Below are 19382 nucleotides of genomic sequence, written 5' to 3' on the forward strand. Positions count from 1 at the left end.
ACAAAGTAATTTTACTTTAAGGAAAAGTGCATAAATAAACGTGTTTCACGAAAAAATAACTAGAAATTATTGCAATTTCTGCAAATTGAAGTGGTAAAGTTGCTGGAGTTTGTGTGTGCATATGTTTAGAAATTGTAAAAAAGTCCAACAAAAGTGACAGCAGTGAACTCGAAAATAATAAAGCGTGAAACAAAATTCGCAAAGCGAAATGAACATTAGCTGCTGTGCTCAAGTGAAGGCGGCGAACGCGATTTGTGTTTGCAAAATTGTTTTTTTTTTCTGTTCTCAAGTTTTTCTGTTTGCTGTGAATTTAATTACTTGTGCGATTTGAAAATGATTTAGTTTCAGTTTTTTGTTTTGTTATTATTATTATTGTTTTTTTTTCAAGTGAAGGCAGATAATTGAATTTTAGAAGGCATATGATGTCAGCGGTGCTTAAAAAATAGTGAAATGGGGAATATAGTAGGACTAGCGTGGAAGCTGTAGATACTCTGGTGCAGGAAAGCATCAAATCAGCACATATGTTGATGTTGATATTTTTTTTTTCAAAGTATAACCAAACAAAATTCAGCTATTTTCTTTCAATGTAAGGCCAAAAACAAACCTTAACTTCGGCTACGATGAAGCTCAAATACCCTTCACATCAGTTTTATACTGTTTAACTAAATCTAAAGACGTATGTGCTATAGGAGTTCAATCTGAACATTATGTCCAAAGAATTTAGAATATGCTGTGTTAAGTTTTGTGCAGGTATCTAGTCAAATAAAAAAGTTGTCCATACAAGAAATAGATTTTGGTGGATCAGTTTGTATGCAGCTATATGTTATAGTGCTTCGACTTATAAAATTTCTTCAGGTTTTGCACCGTGACTTTGTATAATAATTCATGCTAAATTTCGTTAAGATATCTTGTCAAATAAAAACGTTTTCAATAAAATGTCTTGATTTTGATAGGCCGGTTCATATGACAGCTATATGCTATAGTGGTCCGATGTAAGAAATAAATTTTAAGTTTGTAGAATTGTCGTGAACAAAATTCTGTGCCAAATTTCATGAAGATATCTTGCCAATTGAAAAAGTTTTCCATATAAGAACTTAATTTTATTGCGCCAATTTGTATGGCAGCTATATGCTATAGTAGTCCGATCTATACACTACATTCGGATAATATAGCATTGCCTTAAAAAAGAGTCCACGCGAAATATCGGCAAGATATCTTGCTAAATAAACAATTTTTCATACAAGTACTTGATTTTGATAGGTAAGTTTATATGTCAGCTATATGCTAAAGAGGTCCCATTTAAACAATAAATTCGGATATTTAAGAATTGTCATCAACAAAATTCTGTGCCAAATTTCATGAAGATATCTTGCCAATTAAACAAGTTTACCATACAAGGGCTTGATTTTGATATATCAATTGACTGACAGCTGTATCCTATAAGGGACAAAACTATGTTACCTAAACGAGTAAGGTGATCATATTAGATGCTAATCGAATAGATAAGTTTCAGAACGAATAATATTACTAATAGTTTCGATACACAGCATAAATGGTATAAGGACTAGAGGTGTTCCTTGAGGGACCAAAAATATATTGTGTGTGATTAATTCATCCGTATGTGCGGAGATTGTATCATTGCCTTGGCTAAAGGTCTTATGAGGTATCCGTAGTTTCTTTCTAGACGTAAGAAACCGTGTAGTTTTCATATACTAATTCTACTTTTTTAGAGAGAAATCGTATTCAAATATTCCAAACTGAATCTCGATCTCATAATGAAAAACATAATAGACTTTAATTATGAGTTCTACATGAGATGAAACGGTTTTAACCAAAATATAAAAAAATTAGGAAATATAAATATGAAAATAAGTCCATCAGTTGCCAGTCATGTGTAACTCAATTTAGTATTGAAATATATATTTTGAGTTTTACTAAAGATTATACCGATTTAACAAAAATATATAATTTGCTGCAGTAAAAGTAACAACCAAACTTCATGTTCAGTCAGCGGTGTATTGGCATGAAAATTCCTTGTAACTCGTAGTTTTTTAGTGGAAAATGGATGTGCGATTTACCATGAAATTTTTTTGGAAAAATATTAATAGAAAAACCACACTGATTCACTACAGAGTATAGGACCAATACACTGATAATACGCAGTGATATATTCGTTTGCCTTTCCTATGGGCTTCCCAATAAAAATGAACTGGTTCTGGTACTGGTAGCTATTAGAACTATGCTGGGCCATTTTTATCTAGCTCTATAGAAACAGAGGAATCAGCAAATGCTTGCTACAAATCATGAATTCTGAACTTTTTTAATTTCACTCCTAATATTTGGCATAAAACCATACTACATAATTTATTTTATACCAGGCACCTTAAAAAAAACTTTCTAACTAAAAGCACTTCTTTCGTTGTGCTGGAAAAGTTGAGTTAAAACGTGCTTACTTTAATATTATTGATCACAAGCTTACTTAACTGTTTCTTCTTTACTTTGATCACAAGCTTCCTTTAGGGAAACAGTAATGAGATGCACACTTACTTTCATCACAAGCTTCCTTCAGGCAAACATTAATGAGTCCCAAGGTAAAATATGAGCATTCAGACTGTTAGAAAATGCACAAATTATTCCAAACTTCTTTAAAGGAAACACGGAGCAACTCTGCGCTTTGAAAAAAAATAAAGTATAAGAGAACTGAATTCAGAGATTATAATAATATCAAGTACCATAAACCGTTTAATTAACTTATATCTCATCGTTTCACTCAATTCATTTTGTATTTCTGAACCGACTTACACACTAAGGAACTTACCGCTCTGAAAAAACTTATATAAGAGAACTGAATTCAGCGATTAGATGTGAAATAAAAATATAAAGCATCAAAAAACCTTGTAATTAACTTACAATTCATCATTTCACTCAATTTACTTTGTAATTCTCACCCGATTTATACAAAAATATCATATAAATTGTGTTATTCATACACTACAGTTTACCATGATAAGATGACATGATGTGTGATGATGATATGACCTTGATAACTTGTCATTTATATTTAATTCATTCAGTTCACTTTCGAATTTTCACAAAACTTATAAAAAAACATATATTATTAGAGATATGTCTAAAGCTTCCAAGAACGCAATTGTATGAACTGACTTCTTTCAAGTAATGTTTCTATTTCAATTTTAATTACATATTCGAAATTTTATATCTGGTATTTTATTGGTTATTTTATTTGGGTATCCAAGGTACCAACTAACAATGTTAACTTACTGAGACTGGGACTGGAACAGATGTTATTGGGCATGACATGGAAAAGTATAAGGAAACTCAACTATTTTAAATGAAAATTATATAAAAAATATAGAAAACAAAAAAAGCAGGAAATTACGCACACAATTCTAATTTCATAATTTCAAAAATTTCAGTTTCTTCCCTAACTATTCTTTTAATTATTTTTAAAAATAATTAACTCTTTGCTTTGAGTGCATAAAAATAGAACTAAGGTTGAAAAAAATAAAATAGACTATTCACCGCACTGCAGTCGAGTTAACCGAAGTGTGTCGAGACAGGAAAATGGATACTACAACAAAAATTTACAACAATACACCTACATAATAAGCAAGAAAGTAAACGAAAAGGCACTACAAAAGTAAACGCAATGGTATTTTTGAGCTGTCGCTGATTTTTTGTTTTCTTATTTTTCGCTAGCACACAATTTCATTGTGAAGAAAGTGAAAGAAATTCGAAACAAAACGCATAAAAGCCGAACGTCAGACAATCTTGCCTTAATTGTAACACTTTGCACACATTTCACTGACACTTTTGAAGTAAATTGTCGGGCCTTTTAGCAGACAATGCAGCTGAGAGAGTGCATAAAAGCGAAAGGCTGTAATGTGAGACCGAAAAAACGGTGTCATAATACAAAGAAATGTTTGGCGAAAATTAGTGAAAATGTAAACAAACAAGAATTGAGTGAAATGTTAAAATGTATATTTCGGAAGACTTTCGAAAATCTTAAAAATATTTTTTTTTAAGAAAAATCTATAATATTTATGTGGTAAATTAGAGTCTCAAAAAAAGTTTTTGGGCACTCCAACCAATTCCAATGCCAGTGAAAGGGCAAAAATTTAGAAGCAACTCAGTTAGGAAGTACAAGAAGCTACAAAGTTGCCTTATAGGGAGGGAAACAGCAAAGCAAATGTGCTTTGCTGCCGATGAAATTGCTATGAAGTCAGCAATAGTGCCGACCACGACAATGACTTCAAGGCACACTTTTTTTCTGTGGCTACGTCAGCAGCGTATATTTCCGGTTAAAAAGCATTGCAAACACAGCAGCAGGCAAAACGAGTTTTTTGCATTTGGCCAAAAGAAACAGCTGTTAGTTGTGTCAAGTTAGATGGGCGGCGTATTTGTTTTTTAGCGAAATAAGCGGCTTAGGTAGAGAAGAAAAGTGTATGCACAGGAAAATGCTGACAAATAAGAGTAGAATGCGTAATTTCTCACCAGGCAGCAGATGAAAGATGTTAAGTTCATAGACGAAGACGCAGATGAGGTAATAAAAGTAGGCAACTTCAGTGATGCAGCTAATTTCATTTTGCTTATGGAAAAATGTTGGATTTGCAAATATAAAAAAAGGAATTATAATATATATATATATAATGTAAAATTAACGAAACTTTACAGCTTGAAAAGTTAATAATTATATTAAATCTAATTTTTTTTAAATTAGAACAAAATCTATAATAATAATAATAAATCAAACCCAAATTTAGAATAAATTATAATTTAGAAAGAAATATTTCTTTATAATAATTCATTTATTTTGTATGATGGATTGAAATAAATTAATTTTCCAATTTTTAAAATAATTATAAAAATAAGTTAATTCCAAATTCAGTTAAATTAACATTTTTATAATTAATGACCTTAATCGAGTCAATTAAAATTGAATTTGACTCAATTTAACTGTATACTTTGGAAACAATAATTACAAATTATTTATTAAAAAAACGAAATAATACATTCTAATAAATATTCAGTCTATAAAAAAAATTATAAAATTAAATTAATTTTTAAATTTAAATAAATTATTATTAAATTAATTATTTTTTTAAATTAAATCCAATTATTTTGATGTTTATTCATATTTTGTTCTTATTTTTAATTTAGTTTGATAAAAATAAATATGAATAATTTAAATAATTATAAATAAAAATAAATATTTTTTTAGAAAAATCAGGTTAAATAATTAATTAACAGAAATTAAGTTAATGGCATTACAAGCTAATGAAGTTTAATTCGTTTTGGTTTCATACACTATATACTTCACATTAAAGGGTTGCAGTCGACATTACTTGCATTTAATTTGATTAGAGAAAATGGTGATAATTAATAGAAAAAGGTTACATAAAATAATTTTAATTATAATTGACTACTTAACATTATAAAATTTATTAATAAATCAAAAACGTGTACTAGTTTTTAATTAAAATTAAAATTCAAATAATCAACTAAAAAAATTTAACTATTTTTTAATTAAAATTAAAATAATTAACAAAAAAAAGTTCTACTAATTTTCAATCTATACAACATTTTTTTAATTTAAAAAAATTCTACTATTTTTTATTTACACTTAGTTAGATGTTAGTTTAATTTGATAAATTAATTATTAAAATTGTTAATTAATTAGTCACTAAATATTAAAAACTGATTTATTTCTATAATTAAATAGGAATTCTAATTCTAATAATTTAAGTGAATAATGTAAAAATATTAATTAATTGGATAGAAAAAATTTAATTTAATTTAATAATAAAATTACTTAATTGACTAAAAAATTTTTAAATTAAGTTTTTTAATTGAACGTGATTTTATTTTATATTTAGGCATCAACAAGTTTAAATGATTGAGTTATGTGGAGAAATTAAGTAATTAATTATTTTCGAAACAATTATGAAATTAAAATAATTTTTAATTAATTGAACTTGTGTTTATTTTATACTTACAAAACAATTAGTTTAATTTACATATAGTATATCTATAAGAAGATATCTATAATTTTAAAATTTATGTAGTGGACAATAATCTATTTAAATAACTTATCATCCACTACTCTATCGAAAATATCATTCAGTATTTCATTCAATTTAATAAGAAAGTAATAAAATGACTATGTTATGTTAGAAAAAAAAATTAAATCACAAACTAAAAAAAAATTAATTAAAATTAAAATAATTATAAAATAAATTATAAAATTTTTATTTTTAGTTTAAAAAAAATATTTTAAATTATATATAAAAATTAATTAAAATTAAAATAATTATAAATTTAATTGTTTTTATTTTGTAAAATTTATTTTAAACTAAATATAAAAATTAAATTAATTATAATGCTAATGTTTATTTTTAATTTTTGTATTATAGAATTAATTACAAAATTTTTTTGTTTTCTAAATTCGTACAATTTTATCCTTATCCTAGAATTTCTTTAATTAAATTCAGTAAAGTTAAAAAATTATCAATTAGCTATCCTGTATTCAAAATATATTACAAAGCTAATAGAAACAAATTTCACAAATATTCAAAATTTAAAAAAAATAATTAAGCATGTGACAAAATTGCATTGTAATAAAACCATTAAATAATGATTAAAGTGATTTAACTAGCATATAATGCAAATAAACTATAATAAAATCTATTTAAATAGTGGTAATAAGTATTATCGAAATAATTTAATAGATATAAATCATAATTAAAGAAAAGTAATAATAATAAATCATAATCAAGGACTTCTCTTAAATGTTGTTAATTACAAAATATGTAATATATTATATGTATACTATATATATATATATTATATTATATTTTAATTAACTGCATTTAAACGATTGCATAACCCCTCCATTTCTGTCCTTTAGATCGCCGAAGTATTTTTGAGTTTAAATCAAAACTTAGAAACACTGAATCTGAAGAAAATAAAATATTTACTAAGTAAAAAAAGTTAGACTCTTTTACATATAAAAAATTATCCGCCAGTGAAGTGACTTTGTGTGCGAGTGACGCCATTATTTGTTGTTACATTTGTGTCTGCGCACTTGAATAAGGCACTGGGTGAAAACAAATACAGCAGAGAACCAGTTAAAACAACCACGCAGGTTGCAGGAAAGAATACTTGTCAAAAGGTAGGTGGAAACAAGAATTCGAATTAAAAATATTGAAAATACAAATAAGGTTATTTGAAGTTTTAGACTCGTCATATAAAAGTAAATACATGAGAGTAATAATATATTGGATGCAAATATTTCTGAAATATTTTGCTGGTGAATATTAGTATTTAATAAAAGTAGAAAAAAGAGTTTGGGTTCAATGAATAGTTGGCAGTTATGGTAAAGAATTTTTAAAGGTACTTCACTAAAAATTATTTGATATTCCTTTTCGGATTGATTTGAAATTTGATACAGATTCATTTTGCAAATGTTGCTAGTAATATCTTTAGAAAAACTTTCTCTTATAACATTTGCTAAGTAACCCGCAATGTTATTTGACTTTTTTTTAAAGAAAACAAAAATGGATTATGATTTTTTTAAAGGTTGGCAACACCTCAAAAAATATTTCTGAGTGTATTTTGTTTGACAACTTGTTATAGTATTTGATGTATAAGAAAACAAAATTTTAAACTTTTTGAAAAGGTGGCAACTCCGTTAAAAATATTTTTGGTTCTTAATATTTTGCAAATATGCAGTTAATCTTTAAAATATTTCCGTTAATATTTATATTTAATTTGTAATATTTTTCACGCGAATATTTATATTTCGATAAATATTAAATAAATAAATAATAAATAGTTTTACTTTTTAAAAGGGTTGCAACTCCACTAAAATACATATATTTTTATAAATTTTTTTCGGTAACTTGTTATGGTATTTGATGTGAAAGAGATAATTTATTTTAAATTTTCACAAAAGTGGTAACTCTGTTTAAAATATTTTTTTTATTTTATTAGTTTAAAATATTTTCTGATTTTTGTTGTTTCGAATTCTGTAATGATATATGCATGTGAAGTGAATTTAATTTTTTGACAGGGTGGCAATATTATATAATATTTTATATTAATTTAATTTATAATATATATTATTATTTTATTTTTTATCTTAATATTTGAATACAATTCTTTTAAAAACATATTATAACAAACATTTTTTAAGAAAAGTGGCAACTCCGTCAAAAATTAACTTAGCTTAAAGACTGTCTGAGTATTCAATAATGCTGTGATTAAAATTTTACTAAAATATAAGCGACGATTTCGGTTTTCCTATGTGAAATAAATTTTTCGAAAGTGTGGCCACACTATTTAAAATATGTTTTTTTCTTAATATTTGAATTAAAATTATTTAGAAATATTTAATAGTAAATATTTTTTATGAGGAGTGGCAACTCTGTTTAAAATATTTAAAAATCTTTATTTAAAATTATTATATTATTAATTACAGTTGTAATAAAATGTCTTTAGAAATATATTTTAGTAAAAAAAAATTAAGAAGAGTGGTAACTCTGTTAAAAACTAACTTTACTTGAGAACTGTCTGTGAATTCGATAATGCTATGATAATAGTTTCATCAAAATATAAGCGCCAATTGTGGAGTTATAGCCTCAATACGCACATACATAGAATGTACAGGCAATCATGCATCTATAATTTAATTATTATATATGTATGTATGTCATTAATTAATTTTAAATTGTTGTTTTAAGATTTCCATATTTTTTATATTTTAATATGAGCAGTTTGATTTCAATTTATATGTCAAACAATATTAAATTAATAACCCTACAAACATTAAACCTCAATTTGATTAATTTGCTCTACCTCCACGCATTCGTTGTGCTTATCGTCTGCTCTTTACTTCATTGCTGTTTCTGCATTTCAATATTATTGGCCTTCAAAATTTCGTGCCATTCGGCATTGGTGCATTTTAAATTGCGTTTAAATATTTTTTGCTCTGCTTCTGCACTAAAAACATAAAATAAAATCAACAATGACAATAATAAAATTAAAATCAAAGCGCACCTCATGTGGCGCTGTGTCTTGCTGAATTTTATGTCAACCATTTGGCATTGATCTTAACCACCTACTACTTCGATTTCGACGATACCATTAAAGTTTATGACTCTTTTAGTGTAAATCGAAAGACTTAAGCAACAAACTTGCTGGCAATTAAGCATGTGCATAGTAGATATGGCTGTGTTTATACTGCTTGTATGCAGTTTGCTGATGACATATGGAAATTTTTTCATTATTATTTTAATTCTAGCATAAATTTGTATAATTAACAACAACAACAAATATTTTGTTGCTTATAACAATGCAGTATTTAGTGATATTTAGAGTTATGAGTTATAAGGGTTTAAGTGTGGTAGTAAAAAATTTCATTTATTGTGCTTAATTGCTAGTAAATATGTGTATTTATTCACATTTTTCTTCGATTTGAAACATTTTAACTTTTTCTGTGCATTTATTTCTCTCTTCCTATTGCCTTTATATACCCAACAGTGCGTCCAAATTTCAATTTACATAAATGTTTTAAACATTTCGCATACATATACATATAATATGTGTGTCAGCGAATTCAGCGCGAGTACTCACTGAATTCTTATTACGCATCGACAGCTGTTGTTAACACATATCTTTTTCCTCGACGCTGTTTATATTTCTGCTTAAATATTCACGGTCAATTTGCATTTTTTGCCAATTTTTTTGGTTTTTTATTTGATTTTTTTGACTGCTTCAACATTTGCTATTATTTTGCAAATAAAGCCGCTGTCTGCGTTTACTATTCAAGAAGAAGAATCGCTTACTATTGCACTCTTCTGTATTATTCTGGCTTACTATGTTTGTTTGAATACAAGAAAAAAAAAATTTTTTTTTTTCGCTTATTTCGTTTGAACTTTGCGTTCACGTACAAATAGTATAAATTGTGTGTCGTCACAGTGTTCTTTGGAATTTCGCGTGATGTTATTTTGGGGCGTGAAATTATTGTGCACACAAACAAGAATCATACGGTAATTTGCATATTTGTCGGTTATGCAAATAAAAATTTTTGTGAGTTCAAATGCAAATTATTGCCATTTTTTTGCTATCATTGCCATTTGCTGGAACAAACTGTATGTTTATGCAATTTAATAAAAGGTCTGGGCTTAACTGGAATTTTGAGGTGTAATTTGCTACATTTGGCAGCAAATATATTTATTATATTTTTTTAGAATAAATTTCGGGTATAGAAGGTAATACCTAGAAATGAGCTCATGCATTTGCATTTACATTTAATTCTTATTCTTAACTTTTTCTTCGAAATTATGCACGGCCACTGCAGTGCTTATTTGGTAGCGAAGGGTTACGCATAACGAATATAGAAGGCTAAACTTCTAGTTGTTTCAGCAAGAAAAAGATATAAAGAATTAAACTGGTTAGTTTCAAAAGCAATTTTATTAAGGTCAACAAAGCTAGATACAACTATATTAAACCTCTACGAGGTGTGTTCAAAAAGTATCGCGAATTTTGAATTTTCGCGGGTTACGTATATTCAAATTTCGAATTTTTTGTGGCGTTATGTTGGTACTCATGTCTCTCTCTTATGACGACAAGCTCGGCATTTTGAATGTTCATTTAATTGTTGACAGCTGCTTTGCTTGCACGTGTTTTTGGATTGTCTTCGATTTTTACATATTCAAAAAAATGGATCAAAGAACCTGTATCAAATTTTGTGTGAAAAACGAAATAAAGTGCGCGGATGCCTTCCGAATGTTGACTGTGCCATACGGAGAAGCTACCTTGGACCGAAGCAACGTTTATCGGTGGTACAAAATGTTCTCAGAAGGCCGAGAAGATGTGAACGATGAAGAGCGTGCCGAACGCCCGAGCACTTCAACAACAGACGAAAAAATTAATGAAGTGGAGAAATGGATATTGGCCAATCGTCGAATCACCGTTAGAGAAGTTTCTGAGGACCTAAACATATCGATTGGCAAGTTATGCGCAATTTGCGCGAAGCAATCCGCCAGAAACGCCCGGATTTGTGGAAGAACAAAAATTGGCTTTTGCACCACCTGCTCACACATCGTTGCTTGTGCGCGACTTTTTGGCCAAAAACAAAAAACTAATGATGCCGCAGCCACCGTGTTCCCCAGATCTGGCCCCCTGTGACTTTGATAAAGACGGCATCGAAGGAGGAGCTGAAGATAAAAAAAAATGATTTTTGAAGTGCTTCGAAGATTGGAAAAACCGTTGGTACAAGTGTATAATATCTCATGGGGATTACTTTGAAGGGGACAAAATAGATATTCATGAATAAATAAATAATTTTTGAAAAAAACACAAAATTCGCGATACTTTTTGAACACACCTCGTATGTCAGAAAAAAAATTGAGTGAGTTCAAATCTACTCTCACAAATTATATTTTGGATATTTTTGACCTTGAGTTGTTATTGTTATAGTGGCATATGTTCCATATATCTATTAAGATAAAAAAATATTATAAATAATTTTGCCACCCTTTCAAAAAATTCATTTCCCATGGGAAAGCCGGAATCGTCGCTTATATTTGGGTGAAATTTTCATCTTAGCATTATCGAATTCCCAGACAGTCTTCAAGCAAAGATAGTTTTTAACGGAGTTGCCACTCTATTAATCTTTACTTTAATATATTTCTAAAGAAATTTCATTCAAATATTAAGATAAAAAATATTATAAATAATGTTGCCACCCTTTCAAAAAATTAATTTTACAACACAAATATCATAACAGCATTCGAAATAAAAAATCAAAAAAATATTTTGAACGGAGTGAATGTGCAAAGTATTAAGAACCAAAAATGTTTTAAACAGTGTTACCACCTTCCCAAAGAATTAAAAAAAAACAAAAACAAAAAAAAATGAAGGTAATTATTGTACAAAATATTAGAAAAAAATATGCCTTTTAACCAGAGTTGCCACCTTCACAAAAAGTTTAAATAAATTATTTCTTTCATATCCAATAAAATAATAAGTTACCGAGAAAAAAAATATTTTCACCGGAGTTGCCACCCTTTTAAAAAGCAAAAATATTTATTATTTATTTATCAAATATTTCCCAAATTATACATACTTTAGAAGACAGGAGTAAGCTTTGCTTGACAAATATTTAAAAAAGAATACAATTTTGCGGAGTTGCCTCCTTTTTAAAAAGTAAAAATATTTATTTTTTATTTATTAAATGTTTATTAAAAGATACAAGCGTTAAAAGAGAAAGCTTTGCTTGTAAAATATCAAAATTATTAAAATTGTTGTTATTGTTCTATGTATATAATTATGAAGAATTTTGCTAAGTTAAGAGCGCTTTGTCGGTAAGAATCCGGTAGCGTTGTGCACATGTAGATTCTAGTAGCTAGAAAATGGACTGTCCCAATGTAGTTAAGATTGGATTTTGTACCTAAACACTGAATTCTACGGGAACTTACTTTGACTCTTCTTTTTGCCGCATTTTCTTTATTGGTGTTTTGGGCTGGAGTATGTCCTATAAGATGCCGACATAGAAGAAAAACCTGTAGTTTTTTTTCTTCCAAATTTTTTCTACTCAAACGGAGCTTAAAGGATCTTTACTGACCTCATAAATTGCCTGAGAACTATAAAGGATAATGTTTATTGATATCTTTTTGAGTTCTTGAAGTAGCTTAAGTTTGATACTGATATGTACCTATTTAACTTCTTGAAACATTTCCGGATCAAGAGCTTCAGTTTGGGAGTATTTTAGAATGGTCCTGTTGTTGGCTTAAATTCTGCTGTTAGTGTTGTGGCGCCTGTTCGATCTCGTTCTTCAACCATCCAAGCAATTAACCCAGGTAGGAATTGACTCAGATAGCAAGCTGCTTAAAGTAATAATTTCTTCAATTTTTCATTAAGCTAAAAATCACCAAAGAAATTGAAAAAACAAGTTATCTCGTTTCGAACAAGACACGCACACTTACCTGAATTTTCCCACCACTAGCTGATCAAGGTCTTTTAATTTAGAATTTTGTTTGAGAAAATTTTTTAATTTATTAATTCAAAATTATTACATGTAATGGTATCTTCTAGCTGTACTTGAAGACTTACTACTAGTAAAAATATCGTATTTGCAAAGGAAATATAGTCGATTTCCGAGAGCTCTTCTCAAAAAAGACTATTTTCGGTGAATACTATACCTCTGAATCATCTAAAATTAAAGAAAGAAAAACAGATTCCTTTTTTAACTAATTTTTGAATTTTTTGTACTTTGTGCACAAAATTTTTCTAAATATTAGTAAGATTTTTGTTGCTTTAAAATAAATAACTAAAAAATTAAATAACAGTCTTCCGCATTGCACACTTTTATTGGCAAATATTTACCGTTACCCAACTGTTAAATTTTTTAATTTATTTACTTTATTAATCTATTTTTACAACCACTTGTATATCAACTTCTCGCCTTATGAAAGCAATAATTTCACCACAACACAGACAATATGACTTGAACCCCACCTCAACATAACTGTCACCAAATGTCACACAGCATTTAAAAACTCGTAGGCAAAGCAATATAACTCACATACTTACATAGCTATATGAATATGGGGAAAGAAAAATGTGTAAAATGGCACGAAAAATTGCTAATGTCAGTGTCAAAGTGTCAAAAGTTGATGAAAATCTAACTGAACGTACTAACGCCACAGGCAGCAGCAGCAGCAGCAAGTTGGTTGGCCGACCAGTTCATACTCTCGTTCGTTCGTACGATAGTTTGTCCGTTAGTGCGCTCATTACGTTACGTCAGCCAAGTTAGCACTCACTTTACGTGTACGCGTCAAAAACCAGTTGGACAAGCCCGCCAAATGCACTCAGCGTGATTGTAAATGAGTTGGTGATTTACCAGCTGCTTGGCTTGGCAGCAAGTTACAAATGTTGTACGTGTGTGCGGTGTGCGGTAGTGGCAGTCGTTTGTGGCACACTCATTGTCGTTGACTATTTGTGCTAACTGTAAGTTTCAATTACATACTAATTGCAAGCATTTAAGCGGCCATTTAAATGGGCAAAGTAATGTAAAGTGCACACGGAAAATGCAGTGAAAAATGGCAGAGACGAATGCGCTTAAGACAAAGCGGTTGCAGAAGTATGTATTATTAATTGTATATATATAAGGTATAGACAAGAGCCGACATGAGTCAACGGCACGTTATGGCTGGTAACAATTTGGCAGCTAAGTTATATTTTGCACGTGAGGTAGTTTGCTGTATGCGCGCCATAATAATACATAATATGGTCAGGCATTTGATTGTTCAGTCAGTCAGTCGTCATTGGTGAGTGTGTTATTGTCTAACTGCTGCCTGCGCCAACAACACGTAATTAATCGTGCACCCTTCTTTTACGCATTGTTATATATTTTTTATAATTTTTCATATATTTTTTTCACAAGCCTATTGATAGTAAGTCCCACTTTTGCTTTGCGCATGCGTTCCAGCGCCGCTTAGTTGGCAACAACCCACTGTCTGAAATACAAATAAGCGTGCAAGGCGCGAATTGAGGCACGTTGGATCGCTTATTTGCTTATTCTGTGTTATTCTGTGTTATTATTGTTGTTATTCAGTTTTTGTACATATATTGTTGTACATAATTTTAATTACCTTTCATTGCCAAATGTACACGAAATTTATGGCCGCTCAGCGAGTTGTTGACACTTTTTGCGTAGACATAAAGAGGCGAAAAAGAATGCGTTAACACAGTTATACAAAAATTGGCGAAAAAATTGAAATAAGAAAATAAAAAACAAACAAAAAATTTCAAAAAAAATTTAAATAAAAGAACACAAAAAATTAAAAAAAAAATTGAATAAAATACCAAATAAATAAATAATTCCAAAAAAATGCAAAAAACAAACAAATAAAAGTAAATACACAATACAAAAAAGTCAAATAAAAACCTTAAATTTTTTTTTAAATAATCCCAATAAATAAAGAATGCGCATGCAATATAGAAAATATGCCACAACGTATAAATTTTGCTATAAAAACTGCTGATTTGCTTATCGCCACAACGCGTGCCAAATTTGGTGGCACACAGAAATTATGAAGCCTTTTTCGGTAGTGGATAAATAAATATTAAATATCAGTAATAAATACAGTTGAGTAGATAAATTCTTGGAAAAAATATAAAAAAAATGTCATCGCTTATTTATTAAATAATTTTAAATGGCGGCAATACAATTAAATAACTAGAATCCATAGAAGTTTAATAACGAATTCATATAAATAATAAAAAATCTATGAAAAACTAAATAATAAAACAATCAAAGAGATATCAATCAATAATAAAAATTCATAGAAATTCAATAAAAAATTCGGTTTGTTTTTATTTTAAATTTTATGATCCCAAACAACATCATAAAGCCCACGATTCGCAACAATATAAAATATCGGCTTATTATTTTAGAGGTATTATTTATTGGCGCCTAAAGGTAGGCAACAAAATATGTACTAAATTCAAAGTAGCTTTGAAAAATAATTTTTTAAGTATTAATTACCTCGAATGTAAGTACCACAAAATTAGTTTAAATATTATCAACTACTAGGTTTTTGTTCGAGCTAACCATTTTGTATGCATTAATTAACTTTATATCCCTTGTAGAGCTACGATCTTATATGAAGATTTTTGAACTTAGTTCAGGGAAAGATTTTTATGTTGTTTCTCTTTCATTAGAATAATAATAAGTTAAAAAAATTACTTAATCTATATTCTAGAACACAATATTGTATTACTAACTCCGCTATAACCGCATAAGCGGTGCCGACGCCAATAAAGAAGAAAAATAATACAATACTAAATTTTCGAAATTAGTTCAAAATTCATGAATTCCCTTCAGGCTCTATACTGAACTGCAGAAACTTATTAGAATTAATAAGAAATAACTCTAAGTCTTATTTTTCTTCCTCTGCGTCTTTGGCACTACAACCGCGTACACTTAATCGCGAATCTTAGCCAGTTGCCGCTGTCCTTTGTGATGTCACGCCAGTTATACATCCTACATGTAGGCAGCTCGCTTTGTATTTGGTCGCTCCATTAAATGCGCGTGCGCTTTTGCTTATGTCGTCCACTCTTTGGTCTCGAATCAAAGACATTTTTCGCTGGAGCATCATTTTCCATGCGAACGAGGTGGCCTAACCGGCGCATTCGTTGGATTTTTATATGGTTATTTAACACAGTTATAACTGCGTAAGCGGTGTCTACACCAACAAAAAAGAAGAAGAATTATATCTATGTCACCATAGAGCTCATACAGTTTGTAGTTCTATCTTCTTCCATATTCAACGCTTACTCACTCCAAAAGCTTTGTGCGGAGAGAGAGAGGTCTGCTCTCAATTTCCTACGAATCAAAGTAGTACGTTGGCAAAAGATATTCTGCGCTTGATCTCCAGACTTGGATTGCTCGTTTCGAGTTAGACAAAGTAATTCTCTTTTTCAAACTTATAGTCACCAAGATGCGCCAGGCCTTGTCTTCATTCACCACAAGACCAACCTCTTTCGCTTCTTTTTTAAGGTTACGCTAGTAAGTAGATCTGACAGCCTACGGTATCTATATCATCTGCGTACTCCAGTAGCATTATACTTATAGAGTAGGCCAAGCCATTGCGGTTTAAATTATTGGCGCGACCATTTTTTCCACATTTTTATTGAAGACGACGCACGAGAAAGATGAACACTGTCTAAAATATCGTGTAGTAACGTACGGCTCATCGAGGTTCTTACCGATTTTGCCGGAGCTGGTGGTTAAGTTAAAGTTTTCAGTGATTATTTTGGAAAGTAGGTTGAATATTATATTTTAATAAAATTAGAGCTGCTGTACTATCAAAGTAAGTAAAGAAAACTGACACAGAAAATAGATGAAATGATTCATAATATATTCATATATTATACAGATCAGTCCATTGTTTTCTCGAAATATCTTGAAAGGTATGTGTACCCAAAGCGGTGTAAAAATCGTGCCTACATTTGGGCGTCAAGAAAAAATATGAGATATCAAAAACTAAATATCAGATAAGAATATGAATTTATTCTTTTTGATACTATTTTTATCCTGAATTAAATGTTTCCTCAATATTCAAAGATTAAGAAATTATATATTAATTTTATTATTTTCTTACTATTTTTTGCCCATATTAGATATTGAAAAAAAGAAAAATTAAACATTAAAATTTTTCTCAGTTAAATATTATTATTTTATTTATTTTACAAAATAGACTATGCATGAGTAAAGTTAATAAAAACAAAAAACACTGTTAAATATTTTATGTATATAAATATATAAAAATATATATTTTTATTCTAAGAATTCTCATCTCAATTGAATCACTTATAAGCCAAAAAGTGTGCGCTAAATCCATTTTCTAAGCGCCTGTGCCTCACCTAGCGCATAATCACTCAAACATTATATACAAAATTTGTATTATTAATTCCTTCTAGCATTCTATTTTTATTCCATGCCAACTGGCCACCTTACTAGGAATTCGAAACTTAAAAGCGCCGATGGCGCGTGCGCCGCCAAAGCGGCTTAAGGCGTAGTGTGGTGCATGAAAAAATATTAATTTCGAATTAATGACTCTCTGCAGCAATTTATTATAAATTTACAATATATGTATAAAGATGTAAATGTATGTGTGCGTGCAACTAGAAGTCATGCATAACTTCTAATTGTTTGACACCCGACACCCAACAGGATTTGACAGTTCGGCAAGCGTTCCACGCCTAAATTTTGCACACACACTTTACTCTAGCATAATTATTCCATTGCCCGTTGCTAATGAAGTGCGCTGGCAGTTGAATTTGCACTAACAGTTGTTGTTATTATTTGTAATTATGCCTTTTTATTTGATTTCGCAACTAATGCTGGCGGTTCTTGAGCTGTGTGTAGCACAAATAATGCATAAGTGCCAATCACCTCCGGTTGTGGAGCAATAGTTCCATGCCTGGCAGTTGAATTTATCTTAATAATTCATAAAGCCCAGTAGGAAATTGTTGTATGAAGAGTGTCGAAATACCGGAAAAAATACCAGAAAAATACCAAAAAGAATATCAGAAACAAGTGGTGGGAAACTCTTTTAATACATATTTTAAAATAATTGAAATTTTGGATCTTCCACAAAAGTTTAAAAGTATCTAAAACTGAAGAAATTTATTTTCTTGTGAATATATGTGCATGAAGTTTAAAAAAAAAATTATTTGTAGAAGTAGGTCCTTAAATATCTGCTCTAAAATAACTGATCTTGCCGATCTCCAAAAATAATTTAAAATAATTTAAAACTGAAGAAATGGATTTGAAAAATATGTCACTTCAGTTTTTTATTGCATGGTTTGAGAGATTATTTCTCTTATGAAAATAAAGTATTAAAAAAATATTCTTTGTATGATCAGTGGTTAATTTTTCAGTATCTAATCTAAATTTTCTGATCTAAGCGATCTTGAGTGAGTATTTAGAAATAAGTTGTAAATGTATAGAATGTACCTATTTAATGTTCAGCAAACTTGGTACCAAATTGTAAAATTTCGATATGGCATACTCTAAAGTGATCATACTAATCTTCTGTGGAATTTAAAGTCTTTCATTTACAGAAATTTTTTAAGCAAGTGTATCGATATAAATCATCTAAGGAACTCAGTTATTTTCAAGTTGATACAATAAAAACGTTGCTTATGTGAAAAATTTAGTGATCTTGTCGATCCTCGATGATGATTTCGTGTATTCCGATCGGTTTCCAAAATAATAATTCTTTTTTAAGCAAATATTTCAGTATCATGTATGTAAGAAACTCATTTCTTCTAAAGTTCATACAATAAATAGTTTGCTTATGAGAAAATATAGTGATCGTGTCGATACTCGATGATTATTTCGTGTATTCCGATCGGTTTTCAAAATAACAGTTCTTTTTTTAAGCAAATATTTCAATATCAAGCATGTAAGGACTCATATCTTTTAAGCCTGATACAATAAAAAAGTTGCTTATGAGAAAATATAGTGATCGTACCGATCCTCGATGATTTCCTAATACGATCGGTATCCAAAATATATAAATCCAATATATTTATATATATGTATATAATATATAGCCTATATAGTCTATATATAGTACGCTAATGCCTGCATTATAAGCCAAGTAAAATATCAATATCATATTAAGAATTTGAATATTTTGGATTTGCGATCAGTTACAAAGAGCTTGCTCTCAAATCAGTCATATCCAGCTCTAAATACTCATCGAGCAGAAATACTGTTAATTTTGGTATCTGGAGTTTAAGTTTTTACTATTTTTTATAAAAAGGATATTATTTTAGTCTGT

General features: G+C 29.2%; 1 protein-coding gene across 7 annotated transcripts in view; it reads left to right on the plus strand.

The window, feature by feature from the left end:
* LOC120767633 (pneumococcal serine-rich repeat protein) overlaps window positions 1-19382 on the plus strand; it is a 164238-nt gene that overhangs the window by 224 nt on the left and 144632 nt on the right. For all 7 annotated transcript variants that reach the window (XM_040093795.1, XM_040093793.1, XM_040093794.1 and 4 more), the window contains exon 2: window positions 6929-7192. The gene's annotated coding sequence lies outside the window, so the exon portion shown is untranslated. The remainder of the gene's footprint in view (window positions 1-6928; window positions 7193-19382) is intronic.

The sequence above is a fragment of the Bactrocera tryoni genome, chromosome 2, assembly GCF_016617805.1.
Source record: "Bactrocera tryoni isolate S06 chromosome 2, CSIRO_BtryS06_freeze2, whole genome shotgun sequence".
In the NCBI taxonomy this organism is placed as follows: domain Eukaryota; kingdom Metazoa; phylum Arthropoda; class Insecta; order Diptera; family Tephritidae; genus Bactrocera; species Bactrocera tryoni.